The sequence below is a fragment of the Mauremys mutica genome, unplaced genomic scaffold (assembly GCF_020497125.1).
Source record: "Mauremys mutica isolate MM-2020 ecotype Southern unplaced genomic scaffold, ASM2049712v1 Super-Scaffold_100210, whole genome shotgun sequence".
Taxonomy (NCBI): Eukaryota; Metazoa; Chordata; order Testudines; family Geoemydidae; genus Mauremys; species Mauremys mutica.
In genome coordinates, this window is record NW_025423288.1 from 181,047 (window position 1) to 201,922 (window position 20,876).

The window sequence follows — 20,876 nt, forward strand, 5'->3', positions numbered from 1 at the left end:
CACAGGGGCAGGGAGCCCAGAGCCCTTTGAATCCCAGCCCCTGGCCGCTGATTGCCCCCTCCACAGACCCCTGCCCCAACTGCCCCCCAGGGCCCCCACCCCCTATCTAAGCACCACTGGTCCTTGTCCCCCGATTACCCCCTCCCGAGACCCCTGCCCCTAACTGCCCCTTGGGACCCCAGCCCCTATCTAAGCCTCCCTTCTCCTTGTCCCCAACTGCCCCCTCCTGAGACCCCACCCAACTTCCCCCCAGGACCCCACCCCCTACCTGTCCCCTGATAAACCTCCTGGACTCCCATGCCTATCCAATTGCTGCCTGTCCCCTGACTGCCCCTCCGAACCTCTGCCCCATCCAACCTCCCCTGCTCCTTGTCCCTTGAGTGCCCCCCGGAACTCCCTACCCCTTCTCCAACCCCCAAACCGCTTACTGTGCCACTCAGACCAGCGTGTCTGGCTCCATGCAGCTCCAGACAGTTGCTGCCATGCTCCCCCATGGAGCCCACAGCCCTCTCCCACCCCCAGCACCTGCCTTCCGGATTTGAACACCTCAAAATTCAGGAGTGCTCAAGCTCAGTTTGGGCAGCTGTTACTGCATTTCTCCCAAATCAAATATACTGATCCACTGTAACTTGCTGTAGAAAAAGTAGGATAAAATTGAGCAAGAAATGCTTATCAGGACTGGAATTGCTATTTTCAACAGCCATTGCCTTTTTGTTTGTTTAAAAGGAAGACAGTGAGATTGCATTGGCAAATTCCCCATAGAAAGAAAGAGTGGAACAAAAGAATAATAAAGGCTCCTCAACTTTTCCTCATTTATGGAGGACAGTCTTATAATATGCATCCAGATATCCTCCAATCACACAAGCTGAAAATTGTTCCACTTTACTGCAGCTCTGTAAGCATATGGGAACCAGTCCTGTCTGTGTTTTGTGCACATCCAAAATTCCGGCTGAACGACCTGCCCTGGGAGCGAGTTACCAGTGACCCAGGGCTGGGGCGGCAGGAGGTGTGTGGGGGGGCACTGGTGAGGGGGAGCCCAGGGCTGGGGCAGCAGCGGGGTGGGGGGAGGGCACTGGTGGGGAGGAAAGGGGGAAGCCCAGCGCTGGGGTGGCAGGGGGTGTGTGGGGGTGGGGGGAGAGCCCAGGACTGGGGCAGCAGGAGGGTACGGGGGGAGACCAGGGCTGGGAATGGGGGCAGCCAAATTTTTTTTTGCTTGGGGCAGCAAAAAACCTAGAGCCGGCCCTGCCCGGAGCTTCCCTGCCTGAACGTAAAGAGCGTGCAGCGCGCGTCTCTCTCCCTTGCTGCTGCTGCTGCCGCCGCCTAAGGGCTACAGCATAACAGCAGTGCAAGCTACTGGTGCTGTAGCACTTCAGGAGGGGGAGGGGAGGGGAGGGGAGGGGGCCGTGCCGTGCCCCCTCACCATAATCCCATCTAGGTTGTAATTAATTTTGACTGAGTTGACCAGGACAATATCCCTAAGACCTGCAGACTTGTGGCTGCTGCTCTGTGACTTTTAAAGCAGATGAAGCCACTTTGCGGGTGAGAGGAGGAAGTGATTGATTGGTTTCACATAGGACCTGGAGTAAAATTGCTATAAAGGATTGTCTGAAACTGGTGTACAGACAAACTAGTGTGTGGCAAAGTCTTAAAATGACTGAGAATTGAAATATTTAATTGTAATGTGCTCTTAAATTAATCAGATTGCATCGACAATTAGGAACCATTTTTATACAGTGATGGTAAAATGTATATTGAAGTAGGCAAGTGCTGCTTCTGACTTTCCACTTTTAATTGACCCTTGTAATCTTGTGGCACTGACGCGTTGTAGCTTCATTTTATATCGGCTTACAGGGCGGGAGCGGGGGGGCACCACCATTTTGGGCCCCACCAAAAATTATACAAACCTGCCGCCTATGTATGGGACTTGCACAAGCAATAATCCATTTACACATTCACTAACACATTCACATTCATTAACATTTAAAAGTAGTCTTTCAAAAAACTTCAAAAACAGACTTCAAAGAGAAATTGCAGAGTTACAATTTATTTGCAAACTTAACACCATTAATTTGAGCTTGAATAGGGACTGGGAGTGGCTGGCTCACTACAAAAGCAATTTTCCCTCTTTTGGTATTGACACCTCCCCATCAATTATTGGCAGTGGACCACATCCACCCTGACTGAATTGGCCTTCAACACTGGTTCTCCCCTTGTAAGGTCCCTTCATGTCATGTTCCAATATATATTTATGCCTGTATCTGCAATTTTCACTCCATGCATCTGGGGAAGTGGGTTTTTGACCCACAGACACTTATGCCCAAATAAATCTCTTAGTCCTTATGGTGCCACCAGACTCCTGGCTGTTTATGTGAAATAAAAGTAAAATGCATTCTGAGCTGATCTTAACCCTTTCAGTGCCCTTACAAACTTAGATGCTTCTCACCACAGGCTGGCTGGTTGCTTTTCAGCCGGGGTCTCCCCTTTGATCAGCTCCTCAGTTGCTTGGTGTGGTGATGGCTGTAGGTGGAGGTGGAAGAGAGAGATAAAGCTTAGCGAATGACTCTCCTTTTATCATGTCCTTCCTTCCCCATTGGCTTTGTGGCCCTCTTCAGAGTCAGGTGAGCATCACTGCGTCTCTCCAAGCAAGGCTGAGCAATTCCCCTCATGTGGCCTCATGCAGGTGATAGCTGATTCCCCCAATTTACAGCATAGTGACAACCATACTACACAATTCTCATAACTTCATATATATGAATGGTGTACACAGATGGGTAGAGAAATGACTTTCAGCAGATCATATCCTTTCCCCTGGTACCTTACAAGTCATGCTTTATATGTAAGATCACGATTATATGAAAATGAGGAATATGGGGGTTACAGCCCGCTCCCCCAAAGGTCTAGAATGTCACACTGAGATTCTATTTTCATTTATGTAACCAACTTTGATCTCTCTGCCTAACACTTATAATCACTTACAATCTATCTTTCTGTAGTTAATAAACTTATTTTAATGTTCTATATTTACTTGTAAAATTGTCCAAAGTGCTTGGGAAAACTGCTCAGATTAAAAAGGCTGGTGCATGTTCACTTTCTTTTTGAGGAAGCGGTGAATTAATTAATGAGCTTGCACTTTTCAAGAGGTTTTGAGCAGTGTAAGACGGTACATTTCTGAGGTGCAAGGCTGAGGGCTGGGGAGATATGCTGGTGTCTCTCTATGTATAATTGAGGAGTGGCTTATAGAGCATTCATGCAACTTAGTTGGGTGCATTGCTGCATGTTGTTGGCTGAGTGATCACAGCACATGGAGGGGGTTTTGCTGCTTGTCACTACTGCAGCATTGTAAGACACAGCTGAGGCTGGAGAGATAAGAGGACAGAGCAGTTCCACAGTTTAGGATTGTACCCCATGGATCCCCCCCCACAGAGATCCTGCTGTGACCAGCCGTGGTAATACTGTGCTTAGTGCTCTGCCTTGTAGCTTCAACAGCTGCACATGCAAGATGAGTTACAGTGACCTTGACCTTGTTTCCATGTTTATCCAAAGCCTCCTTTTGACAGTTGTCAGCAAAAAGACCCGTTTCTTTTGCAAGCATTTGTATGGCTAGCCAGAGTCGGGCTTCTCCATTAACAAAAAAGATTGACCAAAAGGGGACAAGAGGAGGCACGTTCAGCAAGGCAGCACTGGATGCTGGATCCTGAATCTGCTCTTTATCCAGCAGCTCTCTTGGCAAGCTCTGCCATGGTGCCACACTCTGGGACTTCTCCCCTAACTGCTCCATTTTTCATCAACAATAACATGAAAAGTGAAAGGACAGTAATTCTCCATTTCCTGCAAGCCCTGCAGAGAACCCTCTAGAAGGGGCTCTGTGCACAGATAGCCTCAGCGAATTGCATGGGTGCCCAACACAGGCTCTCCTGTCACAGCAAATTGCAGCCGGAGCAACCTCCTTGCCAATGCCAATAGCCTTTTGATCGACTCCAGACTGAGGATTTGATTCTCTCCAACGCTCCGCTGGAAAGAAGTCTTTTCCTTCACAAGCAATTACTTGGACTGTCAAGGGAGGTCTCTTCTGTTTCCTAGAAGGACACAGGAAAATGTGAGCAAAGAGATGAAAGCTATAGAACAAGGCACCACTGGGAGTTAAACCCAGGATCTCCTGTTTACTAGACAAGTGCTTTAGCCAGTTAAGCCATGGTGCCTTCCCCAAGAGGGCATTTGCAACCACTACACTTGATGGTCCAAGACTACACCTTCAAATTCCAAAGTACAGACATTCCCCATTTCCTTCAAGACTTGCAGACTTTTTGCTGTCTGGCTCTCTGTGCACAGAAAGCCACAGCTGAGTTGATAGAGGGCTTCTAACATGCACTTCTCCCACAAGCTGCTGTGATCAGATACTGATTAGCGCTCTGTGTTTCAGTCACAGCAGCTTCAGCTCAACTTGAGTCATGGTAACCTTTCCATCAACTCCAGACTTACCATTTAACACTTTCCAAGACTTAGCTGCAAGGAAGGGTCTCTGTGTCTTGAACAAGCTCTTACAAGGATTGTGCAGTGAGGTCTTTTCTTTTTATGAGAAGAAATAAAAGAAAGGAGCCTGACACAAAAGCCAGGTTCTGCAAGGAGGAACTGTCAGGTCAAGCCAGGATCTCCTGGTGAGTAGGAAGGTTCTTCAGCCAGCTCTGCCCAAAGATTGCTATCTAGAGGCCACTTCCCACAGAGACTGATTATGGTTACAGACCCATCCTGAAATTGGAGCAGGATATTTTAAAGCTTATTCTCACAGTATAGTAACACAATTCAGCCATGTCGGCACAGAGGACAAAGCACTCCGTCATTTCACAGTTATTGCTACTGATCTCACTGACAGACTTCCTTTTCTCAGGGCTGCGCCCAGCACTTTAGGGAGTTTTTCCTCTTCTCCCTTCCAGCTGTGGTTACGGGATTGCAGCAGCTCCCCAGGGCTGGCTTTGCTCTTTCACTTACATCCTTCTCTTCTTTGGCTGAAGTTGTGTTTGCCACCAGTTTAATCCATAGCTGAGACCTCAGGTACCAGCAGCTAGTTACAAAGGCTCAATTCCCATTGTCATCAGTGGCAGGTTATCCTGGGCTGTCAGGGCTGCAGGATTTGGCTCATGGTCAGTCAAGGTGCTACAGCAGCTACATTCTTACGTGGTGAGTCCTGCACCCTATTACCAAACTGCTCTGCCATAGTCTGCAGGGGGCCTGACTTGCTGAGAATCTGGCAGAGGAGAGACCCTGGAGCAGAGAAGGAAAATGTCCTCAGCAGTCACAGCCGGCAGGCGCAGCAAAGGCTGAGTATCAGACACACTTTTTCACCAGGACAGTAAATGTGCACAACCCCCTGATATATTCTCAGTTCACGCCCCCTCCCAAGGAAGCCCTATTCTGCTCTCTTACACTCTCATGGGAGGAGAGGGAAGATCCTCTCATGGGTAAATAACTGGTTACAAGGTAGGAATAAATGGTCAGTTTTCAAAATGGAGAGAGGTCAATAGTGGTGCCCCCCAGGGGGGCTGGGACAAGTGCTATTCAACATATTCATAAATGATCTGGAAAAAGGGGTAAACAGCGAGGTGGTAAAATTTGCAGATGATCCAAAACTACTCAGGAAAGTTAAGTCCAAAGCAGCCTGCGAAGAGTTGCAAAAAGAGCTCACAAAACTGGGTGAAAGGGCAACAAAATGGCAGATTTGTTGATAAATGCAAAGTGATGCACATTGGAAAACATAATCCCAACTCTACATATAAAATGACGAGGCCAAAAATAGCTGTTGCCACTCAAGAGAGGGATCTTGGAGCCACTGTGGATAGTTCTCTTAAAACATCCACTCAGTGTGCAACGATGGTCAAAAAAGCAAAGAGAATCTTGGGAATCATTGAGAAAGGGATAGAGAATAAGACAGAAAATATCATATTGCTTATGGCCCCCCACATGCATTGGCCTCCCCTCAGGCAGGGGGCTTATAGGCCCTTCTGCCAGTTGGTGTTGGCAGCAGCAAGGGCTGAGTTCAATGTCTAGGAGAGGAGAGCAGCAGAGACGCAGGAGGAGAGAGAGTCCTGAGAAGGAAGCAATGAGAGCAGAGTGCAAACCAACCAGCTGAGGGTCTCACAGGAGTCCTGAAATAACAGTAGCTCCAGGTCCCATCAGGGCTGCCCAGCGGGGTAAGAGGGGCAATTTGCCCTGGGCCCTGCAGGGGCCCCCACAAGAGTTTTTCGGGGCTCCTGGAGCGGGGTCCTTCACTAACTCCAGGGGCTCTGGAAAACTCTCGTGGGGCCTGGGCCCCCGGAGATTCTTCCGCTCCGGGTCTTCGGCGGCAATTCGGCGGCGGGGGGTCCTTCATGAATGAAAGGTGACTTCATTGAAGTGTTGAAGGGCCTTAATGGAGAGAAAAGATTGGGTATTGAAGGGCTCTTTAATCTAGCAGAGAAAGGCATAACAAGACCCAATGGCTGGAAGGTGAAAAGAGACAAATTCATATTACAACTAAGGCACAAATATTCAACAGCGAGGATGATTCACCACAGGAACAAGCTACCAAGGAGAGTGGTGGATCCTCCATCTCTTGATGTCATTCAATGAAGACTAGATGCCTTTCTGGGATGTGTTTGCTCCAAAAGTAGCTATTGTGTCATAAAGGAGGCCTGTGATATGCAGGGGGTCAGATTAGATGCTCTAATGGTCTCTTCTGGCCATAAAGTCGACTAATTTCTGAAAAACTGAGTGTAGCATTGGGAGCAGCGTCTGATGTTTTCCTGTCTAGCCGGCTTGCTTCCTAGAACGAACGCTCCTTGAGTGGGGTGATCCACAGGGAGTAGCTCAAACCTCCAAAGTGCCTGGCCAGGGGCAGGACATTAGCACAGCAAGGGAGGGGTGTGGCAGTGACATCACAAAGGCCTTTTGCAGGACCTCAGACTATTGGTCAAAGGTGGTGGGGAGGTGGTGACCTCACAGAGAGATGCTGACATCAGCCAGGCAGGACAGGGGCGAGGGGCCAGGGAAACCTCAGAGACCCCTGTGGCTTTGCTTCAGCAAGTCTCCTTCTCCAGGTCTCTCTTTGAGGACTGAGAGAGTATTCGGGTTCACGGACGTGAGCGCCAGGAGGAACCTCTTCCGAGTTTTCTCCTTCCCTTTTAGTGATTTTACGAGAAAACAGCCATCCCTGTTTAGAAGGTAAGAGCCTCCTCGAGGGAAGAGGTGTCATGGGGGTATCACAGTTCAGATGCCGGTGCCCCCCCCCACCATGTAAGGAAGTTCCCACCACCCTGCTCTGTGTTCGCTGTGCGGGAGAGAGCAGCATCCACGGCAGTGATTTGCTACTGGCTGCCGGAGCAGAGCAGCAGGCTCAGCTGTCAGAACTTCCCAGAGCGATGAAAGGGAGGGGCCCATGGCTCTGTAGCAGGAATGCAGGGCAGGCGAGTTCACAGCGGGCATTGTGGGATACTGGAGGAGGCCAGTTATGGTGATATAATGAACAGCAGCGTCTACAGTGACACTCTCTCACTTTAAGTTTGCTGCAAAAAGCTCCAGACTGCTCATCGAATTCGTTTTATTTTGTCACCTAAACAGGGCAGTGTTGTCACCAGACGTGGCATTGCAGTGTGTACACCAGCCACAAGTTGCTGACCGAGGGAGCGTTGTGTGTTTTTCACACACCTGAGCAATATAATTCTGCTGAAATAACTTTGTAGTGCAGACCTGGCCAAAGATTCACTCACATACAACTTGTAAGGGAAACGTCACCTGCTCCTCTGCTTTGCAGAATCCAAACACAAGCAAAGCTTGTCAGGCCCCGGTGGAGATGGCAGGGAGTCAGATGTGGGCAGACAGTGTGTTTTAGCTACCAGCAGGCACTATGGTTTAGCTGGCTAAAGCATCTGTTTCGTAAATAACAGATCCTGGGTTCAACTCCCAGTGGTGCCTTCTTGACTGGTTGTTGGGGCACCTGCTATTGGCTACTGTCAGAAGACAAGATTCAGAGCTAGATGGACCTTTGGTCTGGCCCAGTGTGGTTTTTCTTATGGTTTAAATAACACTCACAGGCACTGATAATAGAGTTACTGAAAGTTTGGGAGTTAAGAGCGGGTAGGTCAGTGGTCCAGTCCCCACACAGATGACCCCCTTCCTCTGGGACAGGGGCAGGTCTGAGCTCTCACCCAAATGCTCATTGTGGCTGCTAGAATCTGTGGGCAGCTCGTTTAGTTTACGCCAAAGGTTGAGTCCTGCTTTGTGCACCGTGTGTGAGAATGAAAATCCTAAACCGCCCTTTGAAATAACGAATGCAGCAGGACGTGTTATTGTCCCTGCCCCAGAGCAGACAGACCAATGGAGAAATGCCGTCGAGTCCAGGGTAATACTCCACTGCCATTTTACCTTTTTTGCTGGCTAAACTCCTTCTTCTCTGCCCGGCCCAGGCTGTCCTCTGCCTCAGCTGCTGCTCCCGGCCTGCTCTAGAGTCAAACACGCAGGGCCCCCAGGGGAACAGAGGCTGGGACAGGGCAGCAGCCTGGGCTGGGCTGGGAAGATGCTGGGAGTTCTCGTTCCCTGAAAACTGGCCTGGCTCCCTTCTCAACAGCAAACAAATCAATTCCACGTCCCCTCCCCAGAAAAACCAGCCTGGAGCCAAGGGCAGCAGGGGACGATTCCCTCCAGTTCCCACCGAGGCAGGAGAGAACCCAGGGTGTTTCTAGCAGAGCTTATGGAACTAACGTGGGGAAACCAGCCTTTAACAACAGGCAGTTCCAGTTTAAGCTCAGTGTTTTTAACAATTTCTACAACATTAAATAACCCTTTAATCGTAGTGTCACCTTCCATAAAATTGCTTCAGCCTCCTAAGTGCCCAACTAAACATCTCTTCAAATCCAAGGAAGTGGAGATCAGTCAATGTTCAGAGTCATCCCACAGAAAAGAACCATGTTGTGGTACTTACTGGCCCCATCATGTGGCCATGGCCTTTCCCTCCTCCTCCAGAGTCAGAATGTGATCAGCTCCCACTGAGGGAGTGCAACACCCCTCGCTTGGTCTCTATGCCAGAGCTCCTATCAGCTCAGCATCCTTCCCACAAGAGTCAGCTGCTGAGAGGGTTGCGATGGGGTAAATGAAGGCAGAGGAGGATTGTTCCTGCTGGGTTTTCTTTGTGTTGCTCTGTGATCCTGCTGGAGGAAGCATCATTTATGTTTGTTTCAGTGGTTTGGGTTGGTCTCAGGTTGTGACCCTGAGTACAGGGATTCCTGCACTTTCTGCTCTTAGCCCCTCAGGGAGTGGACAATGGAGCAGCTTCAGAAATTGGATAGAAAGTAGCCTAAGAAAGTGTAACATAAGTGAAAAGAAAAACAGTATCATCACCTCCCTGGTGGTCTAGTGGTTAAGATTTGGCACTTTCACTGCCAAGGCCTGGGTTCAATTCCCAGTAAGGGGAAAGTGACTTTAAACCAAAAATACTCTAGTTATTCTTCACTTGCAGTGTAAACAAATCCATGGTATTTTCCTGATTCCCCCCATCTTCCCAGTGTCTCCATGGCAGGGCTGGCTCCAGGCACCAGCGCAGCAAGCAGGTCCCTGGGGCTGTCAATGGAAAGGGGAGGCTTCAGCCTTCTCAGTCCCTCTCAGAGGGAAGGACTTGAGGCCAAAAGCGGCAGAGGTAGAGCTGCCGCTGACTGCAGCTTTTTTATTTATTTTTTTCCGCTTGGGGTGGCAAAAACACTGGAACTGGCCCTGCTCCATGGAAGACAATTTGTTAAATCCCAGATGAGTGGAGTTAAATCAGTTCTCAGCCTGAGACCTTAGGTCTTAATCCTGAGGATATTGTCCCACCATGGGGCCATTTCCCGCCTCTCTTTCATACGGAAGCACAATTTTCTTTGCACAGACACAGGAACAGCGAGATCTTTCTCTGTCCCTTGTGCAAAGCAGGGGGCCAAATTCCATGGAAACAATGGACAAGCAGGGGGCCCTGGGCACATCCAGCCCTGGCCGTGAGATGTTCCCTCCCCTCTTTCTTTATGCCCCTGTTGTTATTTCATGGATTGTCTGGGATGGGGGAAAAGCTGAGTTCACTCCAGGTGGAGGGGAAAAGAACCCTGAAAATCTCAGGCCCCAACCCCTGCTACCAGGATCACTGAGGTGCTGGGAATCTGCATGGGAAAGGGACTGTGTGAATTGTCAAGGTGGGGAATGAATAACAATCTACAACTAGATCCACCTCATTAACCACTGACACAGGCTAATCCTGCCGCAGAGAGAAGGGAAACTGGGAGTGATTCTTTGCTGTGCAGCCATGGAAACAGTGACCCAGTTGCACCACAGTGAATGTGCTGAGGAAAGCTGGACTTCACAGGCAGGTGGAAAGAGCAGATCCTAGAAACACCTAGAGCTCCCCACAGCACTTCTGCCACCATTGTCAGGTGCTGAGTGACTCACAGTGCCCCCCTCCCCCCAACACATTACCTTCCAGCAGGGGGTGGCAGCACCCCCCACCCAATGCAGGGGAGAGGGCTGAGTGTATCTCTGCACCCTGAGTCCAGGGCACCCACTCTCTCTGCCCCACACATAGAATCTGGCCCTGCTGCAAAGTGACCCTAAGAAGCAGCAGCCTCCAGGACAGCAGATTTGGCCTCAGAGCAGGGAATGCGTCCCTCATGCTGCTTTTAGGCCACTAGGTGCTCTGGAAACAGGAGGGCTCTGAGTGCAACTTATAGCACACATGGCCCATCTGGAGATGTAGCTCAGTGGTAGAGCGTATGTTTTACATGTATAAGGTCCTGTGTTCAGTCCCCAGCATCTCCAGGTTCTTTTCACCCTGCTGCTTTGCTCATGCCCAGCTGGGATGTGGCCCAGCAGTCTCCCTGCAGGAGTTTTAATCCTGCTCAGTGAGGGGCAAGTGCCAATTGCATGGAAGGTCTGGGGGGGTTTCTGCTCCTAAGTCACCTCGGTACATGTAAGATTCCCACCCGCTGTGCTGCTTGGGACAAGGGTAGATGAGAAGGGCGAATCCTCCAGCACTGGAGGGAAAGGTCCCATCTGCACAGACTGAGAGGCAAGGAAACAGAGGGGCAGTCAGTGCTCAGAGAGGAGAGAGGTCAGTGATTTACACCCAACAGGGGACACTGTCTTTTTGAGTATCACAGGGGCAGCTGTGTTAGTCAGGATCTGTAAAAAGAGACAGAGTCCTGTGGCACCTTATAGACTAACAGACTTACAGGAGCATAAGCTTTCGTGGGTGAATCCCCACTTCATCAGCTGAATAGAGTGGGAATTCTGTGCCTGGCTAGCCAACTACAAAAGCAGTTTCTCCTCCCTTGATGCTCACACCTCAACTGCTAGAAGAGGGCCTCATGCGCCCTGATTGAACTAACCTCCTTATCTCTAGACTGATTCTTGCCTGCATATTTATACCCGACCCTGGACATTTCCACTACATTGTTCTGACAAAGTGGGGATTCACCCACGAAAGCTTATTCTCCAATACGTCCGTTTCTCGGTAAGGTGCCACAGGACTCTTTGTCTTTTTGAGGTGAGTGCAGCTTGCTTGGGATGGTGCTGATGATGGACAGAAAAAAGGCTGGAGTCAATGACAGACAAGACCACAGAAGGGGAAGGGGAATGGCAGCCCCACAGAAGGTCCTGGGTGCTCAGATGCCCCAGTTATTGCACCCTGGCCTGTCGCAGAGAGAGAAAAGACACCAAGGGACCCAGCCCCCCTACAGTGATCCCATGGACAAGAACCTGGCTGGGAGTGGGGTGAAGGTTCCCTCTGGGCAAAGGGGAGCTGAAATCCCTCAGTATCCTGGAATTTAAGCAATCGAAGCTTCAAACCCTGCCCAGGTGTGGGCTGAGATGCATCAGCAGAAGGTTGGGCTGGACAGGGGCGGCAGGTTTGGATAATTTTTGGTGGTGCCCAGAATGGGACCAAGTCCTGCCCCCCGCCCCACACACACACCTGCCTAAGGCTCTGGGGGAGAGTTTGGGTGAGGGAGGGAGAGGGGCTGGGCTCTTGGAGAGAGTTTGGGTGCAGGGTCTGGGCTCAGTCAGGGGGTTGGGGTGCAGGAGGGTGTGGGGGGGCAGGGTCTTGGAAGGAGTTTGGGTGTGAGGTCTGGGTTGGGGCAGGGGGTTGGGGGTGCAGGAGATAGTGAGGGGTGCAGCATTTACCTTGGGCATCTCCCGAAAGCAACCTGCACCCCACCCCACCCCACCCCGGCAGCAGCCCTCAGACTCCACCCCCGCACCTCCCATTGCCACAGTTGACAGAGTTGGCACTTGAGGAGGGAGCAGTGCGTAGAGACCCCCCACCCCAGCCCAGGGGCCGTAGAGACATGCCAGGCGTTTCTGGGAGTGGCGTGCCACACGGAGCGAGGGCGGGCAGGAAAGTACCTTAGTCCCCTTGTGCTGCTGGTGGTGGTGGCAGGGGTCCCCAGGCCCTTTTAAATTGCCCATGGGCGGCAGGCAGGACCAGGGAGCGGGACACTCCCAAGGGCATAATGTTGCTTTGCACAAGGATAAATCTTGGAACAGGAAACAAATGAAATGGCGGCAGAACCTAAGGAATTAAAAGCCTCCGGATTCTTGTGTGTGCACTGACTCCAAACGGAAACTGTAATTTGACTCGCTTTGTGTCTGCGGCAGCTAAAATATCAAGGCAAAATCATTCCAGTGATTGACACTGGGTTTGAGGAGGCTTTGGTCTTTTTAAAATGTAACTAGCATGTTACACTTGTGTTTTTAAAGGTAGCTTCCCCAAGCAATCCCAAGTTGTTCTTCCCACAGCTGGCTGATGGGGGGCAGTAGGGGATTGCCCCAATCTGAGGGAATCTCTCTGGGACCCACCATTAGATCTCCATCCTGTCTCCCCCTAACCACACACACCCCTCCCCACCCATTATCAGTGTTTTGGAGCGACCCCTCCCTCCCTTTATGGGATACAGACTCTCTATGACAGAGACTGAGTGGGGCTCCTCTCTGCACGGCCCCAGTGGGGAAGGAAAGAGACTGGCGGGGGCGGGGGCGGGAGAAGATGGGCAGAAGGAGTCAAATGGGGCTAAACCAGAATAGAGGAGATTTTCTTCCTGTTAAAATGTCCTGGAGTCTCATGGCTGAAAAGCCGCATCTTGAGTTAGATTTGATGCATCAACCTTTCAATTAGCAGGCAAAGGTGTGACCCACAGAGACTGATAACTGCCTCCCAGCTTTGTCTAAGAAGCACCTGCAGTGGTGCAACTGGTTAGTGCAAATGGGGATACTGCTGGGGTTATGAGTTCAACCCTTATCTGGCGCCCTGGTTTCTATTCCTTGTGTAGTTTCCCCAACTTGCTTTGCTTAATTCACATGGAAAGTGCCCTACTAGGAAAAGGAGAGTAAGTTCTAAAATGTGGAAGTAGGTGCACAGCTTGGAAACATCCCCCCCTGTGCTGCCATTAGTTCCAGTAGATTGTTCACTGGCAGGGCAAACTGATTTCTCTGCTGCCAGGAAAAGTCTCTGGTCACCAGAGCTCCCTGTGTCTTCCAGCACATCACTGGCTCCTTCCCTGCCCCAGTCACTGCTGTAGAAGGGTCCTATATATGCACTGAGCCTAAAGTTTTTCCAAGCCTTCTTAGCGCAGTTGGCAGCGTGTCAGTCTCATAATCTGAAGGGCCTGAGGTCAAACCTCAGAGAAGATGAGGTTTTTTGCTCCCTGCTTCAGATTTTCTACAGGAAACCAGAGAAAAGAAACTATAGGAGAGTGGTTTCTAGACACCCTCCCACCCATCTCACACACACACACAGACTTTTCTAGGGCATTAACTTTTTCTTCTATGTGGAGTTTTTATTCTCCACAGAGCAAAATAAAACAAAAACATGCAAGTCTAAGACTAATACAGCATGAAACTCAATACAGATCAAATCTCACCCTCGGAGATCTTCCAATAAGCTTCTTTTGCAGACTAGACTTATTTCTAGTCTGGGCCCAATCTTTTCACCTGGTACAGTCCGTGTTCCAGCTCAGGTGGTAGCTAGGGGATTTCTCATGACTGCAGCCACCTTCCTTCTGTTCCACCCCCTTATACAGCTTTGGTACAAGGCAGGAATCTTTCATCTCTCTCCTGGGGAAGAGCCCCAATACCGGGAGACATGGTCACATGTCCTGTGAGACCCCAAGCCTTCATTCTTCCTGGCCTGACGCACAGATGGTGCAGGACAGAGCCATCTCCGGTCAATTGTCCTAGTTAATGGGAGCATTCAAGAGTCCAAACCACTATTAATGGCCCACACTTTGCATCATTACAACAGGACCTCAGAGTTATAGTTCACATTTCTAGTTTCAGATACAAGAATGATCGGTTCATACAAATAGGGTGAACACACACCGTAGATTATAAGCTTTTTAATGATACTGTACAAGAGACCTTTTGCACGAAGCATATTCCAGTTACATTATATTCACACTCATTAGCATATTTTCATAAAATCCTATGGATTGCAACGTCACAGCAGGGAAAGGGTTTTCCTGCGGCACCTGGGAGCAGTTGAGTTTCATGTTCAGGCTGTGGTATGAGTTCCTCCAGGTTTCTCGTAAGCACACAGGGACCTTAGCAGGTGCTCTCGATACAGGAATGGCCCAGACATGATAAAGTGATGGGAATTGCATTTCCCTTTTTTATATTTGTATTTCCAATGACATTTCTGTTTGTGATTTCGTTTTCCTTTGTATAACTGTGTTTTCTCCTTATTTTGATATTTAACAGGCTAACTCTAACAGCTAATAACACGAGACTTACAAGCAGGGTCTGGGCGAGTGGAAAAGAACTGTAAGAGATGCTGGTTTTCGACCTTGTGTTAGATAAGAATAGAATGCAGATTGTAGCAGAAATTGCTGAGAGAAGTAAGAGATCAGAAAGGAATATGTACAAACAAAATACAGTAAGGAGCAACAACTGCATGTCACAAAAGGTATAAATGCTTGCCTTAACTGTTTATCTAACCGAGACCTACCTCAGGAGGGGAAACTCTGCCCGTGTGGACTCTCCCGACTAACTGCAGTTGCTCAAAATAAACTGCATAATATAATAACATTTAACATCCCTGTGGTGGGAAGAACATCTCAATAGCCCAACACTGTGGCATTTAATTTCAAAAAGGGGAACTATGCAAAAATGAGGGGGTTAGTTAAACAGAAATTAAAAGGTACAGTGACTAAAGTGAAATCCCTGCAAGCTGCATGGACGCTTTTTAAAGACACCATAATAGAGGACTGTAACGGGTTGGGACTCACCACCTGGCCCCTCCCACTGGTGACTCCGGGAATTAGCTCTGTCCAGTGGAGCGCCCCCTCCTGGTGGTGCCCCGTCCGTCGTTCTGCCCTCTGTTGCTGTCTCTGGACCCGCGTTGCTGCCTGCTCAGCGGCGTCCTCTTCGAGGCCACTGCTCTCTGGCAGTGCCCCTTAGTCCATCTGCATCCCCTTCCGGGGGTCGGTGATCAGCAGTCCTACACCCCAGCCACTCTGTCCAACCGCCCTCTGAGTCCAATCCCTCTTGTCAGGGATCTGGGGTAGTACAATGGCCGCTCCCTACGGCCATTGGCTGGGTGTACTGCAAGGAGGAAGGGGGGGGGCAGGCCCGCCCTCTACTCTGAGTCCCGGCCCAGGGACCCTCTGGCCTCAGCCTCGCTGTCCTTCTCTCCCCTCCGCTGTCTGTTTCCCTGGGCCACTTCCCCTATGGCCCCTTGCACCCACTAGGCCCTTCCCTTCAGGGCCTGCAGCCTGGCAGGCTACAGGCTCAAGCTCTCTAGCCTCCCCGAGCCCAGGCCAGGCCAGGCCAGCACTGCGCTTTCCGCGGTGCTAGTCTCCACCCTTGGAGACTGACCTTCCCCACCCAAAGGCCAGGGACAGACTGACTGCTCCCTTCCTGCGCAGCCTTTATATATGTCTGAGCCGGGCACGGATTGGCTGTCTCCAAACTGGGCCCTGATTGGCTCACAATAAGCCCTTTTCTGATTGGCTCCCTGTCTGAGCAGGCACCCTGGCCTGCCGCAGCCCACTCTCACAGGGAATGGGGCAGTCCGCCCCACTACACAGACCAACTTAAATGTATACTCCAAATTAAAAAACATAGTAAAAGAACTAAAAATGAGCCACTGGGGCTTAGCAACCATGTAAAAGAAGCAATGAGAGATAAAAAGGCATCTTTTAAAAAGTGGAAGTCAAACCCTAGTGAGGTAAATAGAAAGGAGCATAAGCACTGCCAAATTAAGTGAAAAATTTAATAAGAAAAGCCAAAGAGGAGTTTGAAGAACGGCTAGCCAAAAACTCACAAGGTAATAAAATGTTTTTTTAAGTATATCAGAAGCAGAAAGCCTCTAAACAACCAGTGGGGCCCCTTGATGATCGAGATACAAAAGGAGCGCTTAAAGATGATAAAGCCATTGAGGAGAAACTAAATGGATTCTTTGTGTCAGTCTTCACGGCTGAGGATGTTAGGGAGATTCCCAAACCTGAGCTGGCTTTTGTAGGTGACAAATCTGAGGAACTGTCACAGATTGAAGTGTCACTAGAGGAGGTTTTGGAATTCATTGATAAACTCAACATTAACAAGTCACCGGGACCAGATGGCATTCACCCAAGAGTTCTGAAAGAACTCAAATGTGAAGTTGCAGAACTATTAACTATGGTTTGTAACCTGTCCTTTAAATCGGCTTCTGTACCCAATGACTGGAAGATAGCTAATGTAACGTCAATATTTAGAAAGCGCTCTAGAGGTGATCCCGGCAATTACAGACCAGTAAGTCTAACGTCAGTACTGGGGAAATTAGTTGAAACAATAAATAGAATGAAATTGTCAGACACATAGAAGAACATAAATTGTTGGGCAAAAGTCAACATGGTTTCTGTAAAGGGAAATTGTATCTTACTAATCTATTAGAGTTCTTTGAAGGGATCAACAAACATGTGGACAAGGGAGATCCAGTGGACATAGTGTACTTAGATTTCCAGAAAGCCTTTGACAAGGTCCCTCACCAAAGGCTGTTACGTAGATTAAGTTGTCATGGGATAAAAGGGAAGGTCCTTTCATGGATTGAGAACTGGTTAAAAGACAGGGAACAAAGGGTAGGAATAATTGGTAAATTCTCAGAATGGAGAGGGATAACTAGTGGTGTTCCCCAAGGGTCAGTCCTAGGACCAATCCTATTCACCTTATTCATAAATGATCTGGAGAAAGGGGTAAAAAGTGAGGTGGCAAAGTTTGCAGATGACACTAAATTGCTCAAGATAGTTAAGACCAAACGAGACTGTGAAGAACTTCAAAAAGAGCTCACAAAACTAAGTGATTGAACAACAAAATGGCAAATGAAATTTAATGTGGATAAATGTAAAGTAATGCACATTGGAAAAAATAACCCCAATTATACATACAATATAATGGGGGCTAATTTAGCTACAACAAATCAGGAAAAAGATCTTGGAGTCATCATGGATAGTTCTCTGAAGATGTCCACGCAGTGTGCAGAGGCAATCAAAAAAGCAAACAGGATGTTAGGAATCATTAAAAAGGGGATAGAGAATAAGACGGAGGATATATTATTGCCCTTATATAACTCCATGGTACACCAACATCTTGAATACTACTTATAGATGTGGTCTCCTCATCTCAAAAAGATATACTGGCATTAGAAAAGGTTCAGAGAAGGGCAATTAAAATGATTAGGGGTTTGGAATCATATGAGAAGAGATTAAAGAGGCTAGGACTTTTCAGCTTGGAAAAGAGGAGACTAAGGGAGAATATGATAGAGGTATATAAAATCATGAGTGATGTGGAGAAAGTAGATAAGGAAAAGCTATTTACTTACTCCCATAATACAAGAACTAGGGGCCACCAAATGAAATTAATAGGCAGCAGGTTTAAAATAAATAAAAGGAAGTAGTTCTTCACACAGCGCACAGTCAACTTGTGGAACTGCTTGCCTGAGGAGGTTGTGAAGGCTAGGACTATAACAGGGTTTAAAAGAGAACTGGATACATTCATGGAGGTTAAGTCCATTAATGGCTATTAGCTAGGATGGGTAAGGAATGGTGTCCCTAGCCTCTGTTTGTCAGAGGGTGGAGATGGATAGCAGGAGAGAGATTACTTGATCGTTACCTGTTAGGTTCACTCCCTGGGCTGCTTCTGCTCTACAACTATAATTGTCTTTTTACACCAAGATCACTAACTTGCGCAGCCAATTCCATGTACAGTCCTAGTGGATGTAAGACACGGGTAGCTTTTGCCTCAGGGTAGCTTGTTGGCATCAACCCTCTCTCCCCGACCTGGAGCTGATGAACATTCCTGGCTGGAGGGACACATGCTCCTGCGAGTCAAAAGGAAAGGAGCTGATAGAAAAGATCACAGGACTGACCCCCAAAGAAGGGTGAGCTGTAAAAGGCAGAAGGAGGCAACTCATCTGGGGGAGCTGAGAGACCACGGTGAAGATGGTGTAAAGATCACTATATTGGAATTAGCAAATGTGATTTTTTAAAAAACAAATCTTTGGCCAGCCCTAATCAAGGCATTTCTCACAGTTCTCTCCCATTTGGATTTTCTGATATCTAATAGGGAATGACCTCTGATTGAAGCTTTTCCCAAATGCAGAGCATGTGCAGAATCTCTCTCCACTGTGGATTCTACGACGTATGACAAGGTCTGAGCACTCAATGAAGTTTTTCCCGCACTCAGAGGATGTGTAGGGTCTCTCTTGTGTGTATTTTACGATGTGAGATAAGGTGTGAGTTTTGACTGAAGCTTTTCCCACACTCAGAGCACGTGCAGGGTGTCTCTCGTGTGGATTCTCTGATGTACGATAAGATTTGAGCTCTGATTGAAGCTTTTCCCGCACTCAGAGCATGTGTAGGGTGTCTCTCCGGTGTGGATTCTCTGATGTACGATAAGATCTGAGCTCCGATTGAAGCGTTTCCCGCACTCAGAGCATGCGTAGGGCGTCTCTCCAGTGTGGATTCTCTGATGTCTGATAAGGTCTGAGCGCTGATTGAAGCTTTTCCCGCACTCAGCGCATGTGTAGGGCGTCTCTCCGGTGTGGATTCTATGATGTTTAATAAGGTCTGAGCTCCGATTGAAGCTTTTCCCGCACTCAGAGCATGTGTAGCGCATCTCTCTCATGTGGATTCTCTGATGTACGATAAGATTTGAGCTCTGATTGAAGCTTTTCCCGCACTCAGAGCATGTGTAGGGTGTCTCTCCGGTGTGGATTCTCTGATGTACGATAAGCTCTGAGCTCCGATTGAAGCGTTTCCCGCACTCAGAGCATGCGTAGGGCGTCTCTCCAGTGTGGATTCTCTGATGTCTGATAAGGTCTGAGCTCTGCTTGAAGCTTTTCCCGCACTCAGCGCATGTGTAGGGCGTCTCTCCTGTGTGGATTCTACGATGTGCGATAAGGTTTGAGCTCCGATTGAAGCTTTTCCCACACTCAGAGCATGTGTAAGGCATCTCTCCGGTGTGGATTCTCCTGTGTGCGATAAGGTGTGAGCTCTGACTGAAGCTTTTCCCGCACTCAGCGCATGTGTAGGGCGTCTCTCCAGTGTGGATTCTACGATGTATGATAAGGTCTGAGCTCCAACTGAAGCCTTTCCCACACTCAGAGCACATGTAGGGTCTCTCTCCTCTGTGGATTCCCTGATGTGTGAAAAGGTCTGAGCTCTCATTGAAGCTTTTCCCACACTCATGCCATGTGTAACGTGTCTCTTCCAAGTTGATTCTCTCGTGTGTAATAAGGTCTGAGAGGCTACTTAAGTTTTCCTCTGGACTCTGCTGAGTTTCACAGGCTTTTGCTTTTTCTGGGAGTGCACAACTCCCGGAAACATTCCCTTTGGGTCTTCCTGATAACATCCCATGTGGTTCTACTTGCTCAGCATCTTCCTGCTGGGGATTCTCCTCGTTCTCACTCGCCATCCCAACACCTGATGGGAGACAGAGAGAATCCAGACACAGGTCACTCCCTGTGCCTGAGAAAAAGGAAATCTCAGAGACAGGAATTTAAAAAGGGATGAACAAACCAAAATATGTGCGGGAGAGATCAAACCTATCAGGAGCTCGTTTTGGTCTGCATCTCACCAGAACATGCAGGGGAAAGCGGGATCAGGTAGGGATCTGCTGCCAGTTGTTAGTCAGGATAGGTGGGAAGCCATGAGTGACATCTGCCTAATGATTCCACATCTGAAGGGAACAATCCTGAACTTGGCGAGCTCACAAGGTCTTTGTAGGGCATCCCAAATGTTTCCTGTATTCATGGAGAGTTTCTGAGTTGGTTTAACCAAGCCCTCACCTGTGCAGGCAGCTCTTGGGAGCATTTCTTTCTCAGAGCCCTGGAGGTCTGGGACCCACAGCTCTTCCCCTCGTTCCAGCTGCGAGATCACATCAGGTTTGGAATTTAGAAACCCTACGCCAAGCAAAGAAAACAAGGGAGGTCAGTGGAATTTGTGGGATACTTGTCACAAAGAATAGTCCACGGTTTTAACCCCAGCTCATTTTTAAGCAGTAACGTCCCAAGGCCGGCTTCCTTGGCTCAAAGTGGCAGGAGAGTTATTATTATAAATCATATGCATTACCTTAGTGCCTAAGGACCAGCTAACAGTGGGTCCCCATTGTGCTAGGCAAAGTACAAACACAGAATAGTAGATGGCCCATGCCCTAAACGATTTACAATCTAACTAGACAAGACAAGCACAGGATGGGGGAAGGGGTAGAACCACCAGATAAAGAAACAGATCTTAAGATGCTTAAAGAAAATTTAATTTGATAGCATCCTGTCTGGCAAGAAATCACTTATCAACGGTTGTGGTACCCTCATTTCTGTATTGTTTTATCTTTATGTCCACCACTTTTCTGGTTCTCTAATT

At 48.7% G+C, this 20,876-nt stretch overlaps 1 protein-coding gene and 4 non-coding genes across 5 annotated transcripts in view; 4 read left to right on the forward strand and 1 right to left on the reverse strand.

The window, feature by feature from the left end:
* Nucleotides 1-20,876, forward strand: part of LOC123360051 (zinc finger protein 850-like) — a gene marked incomplete at its 5' end in the record, with an annotated part of 122,856 nt that overhangs the window by 48,399 nt on the left and 53,581 nt on the right. The gene's annotated exons all lie outside the window — the stretch shown is intronic.
* Nucleotides 4,126-4,199, reverse strand: TRNAT-AGU. Its single transcript has one exon. It is a non-coding gene; the product is annotated as a tRNA-Thr (tRNA).
* TRNAE-UUC lies at nt 9,368-9,440 on the forward strand. Its single transcript has one exon. It is a non-coding gene; the product is annotated as a tRNA-Glu (tRNA).
* On the forward strand, nt 10,735-10,806 carry TRNAV-UAC. Its single transcript has one exon. It is a non-coding gene; the product is annotated as a tRNA-Val (tRNA).
* Nucleotides 13,602-13,674, forward strand: TRNAM-CAU. Its single transcript has one exon. It is a non-coding gene; the product is annotated as a tRNA-Met (tRNA).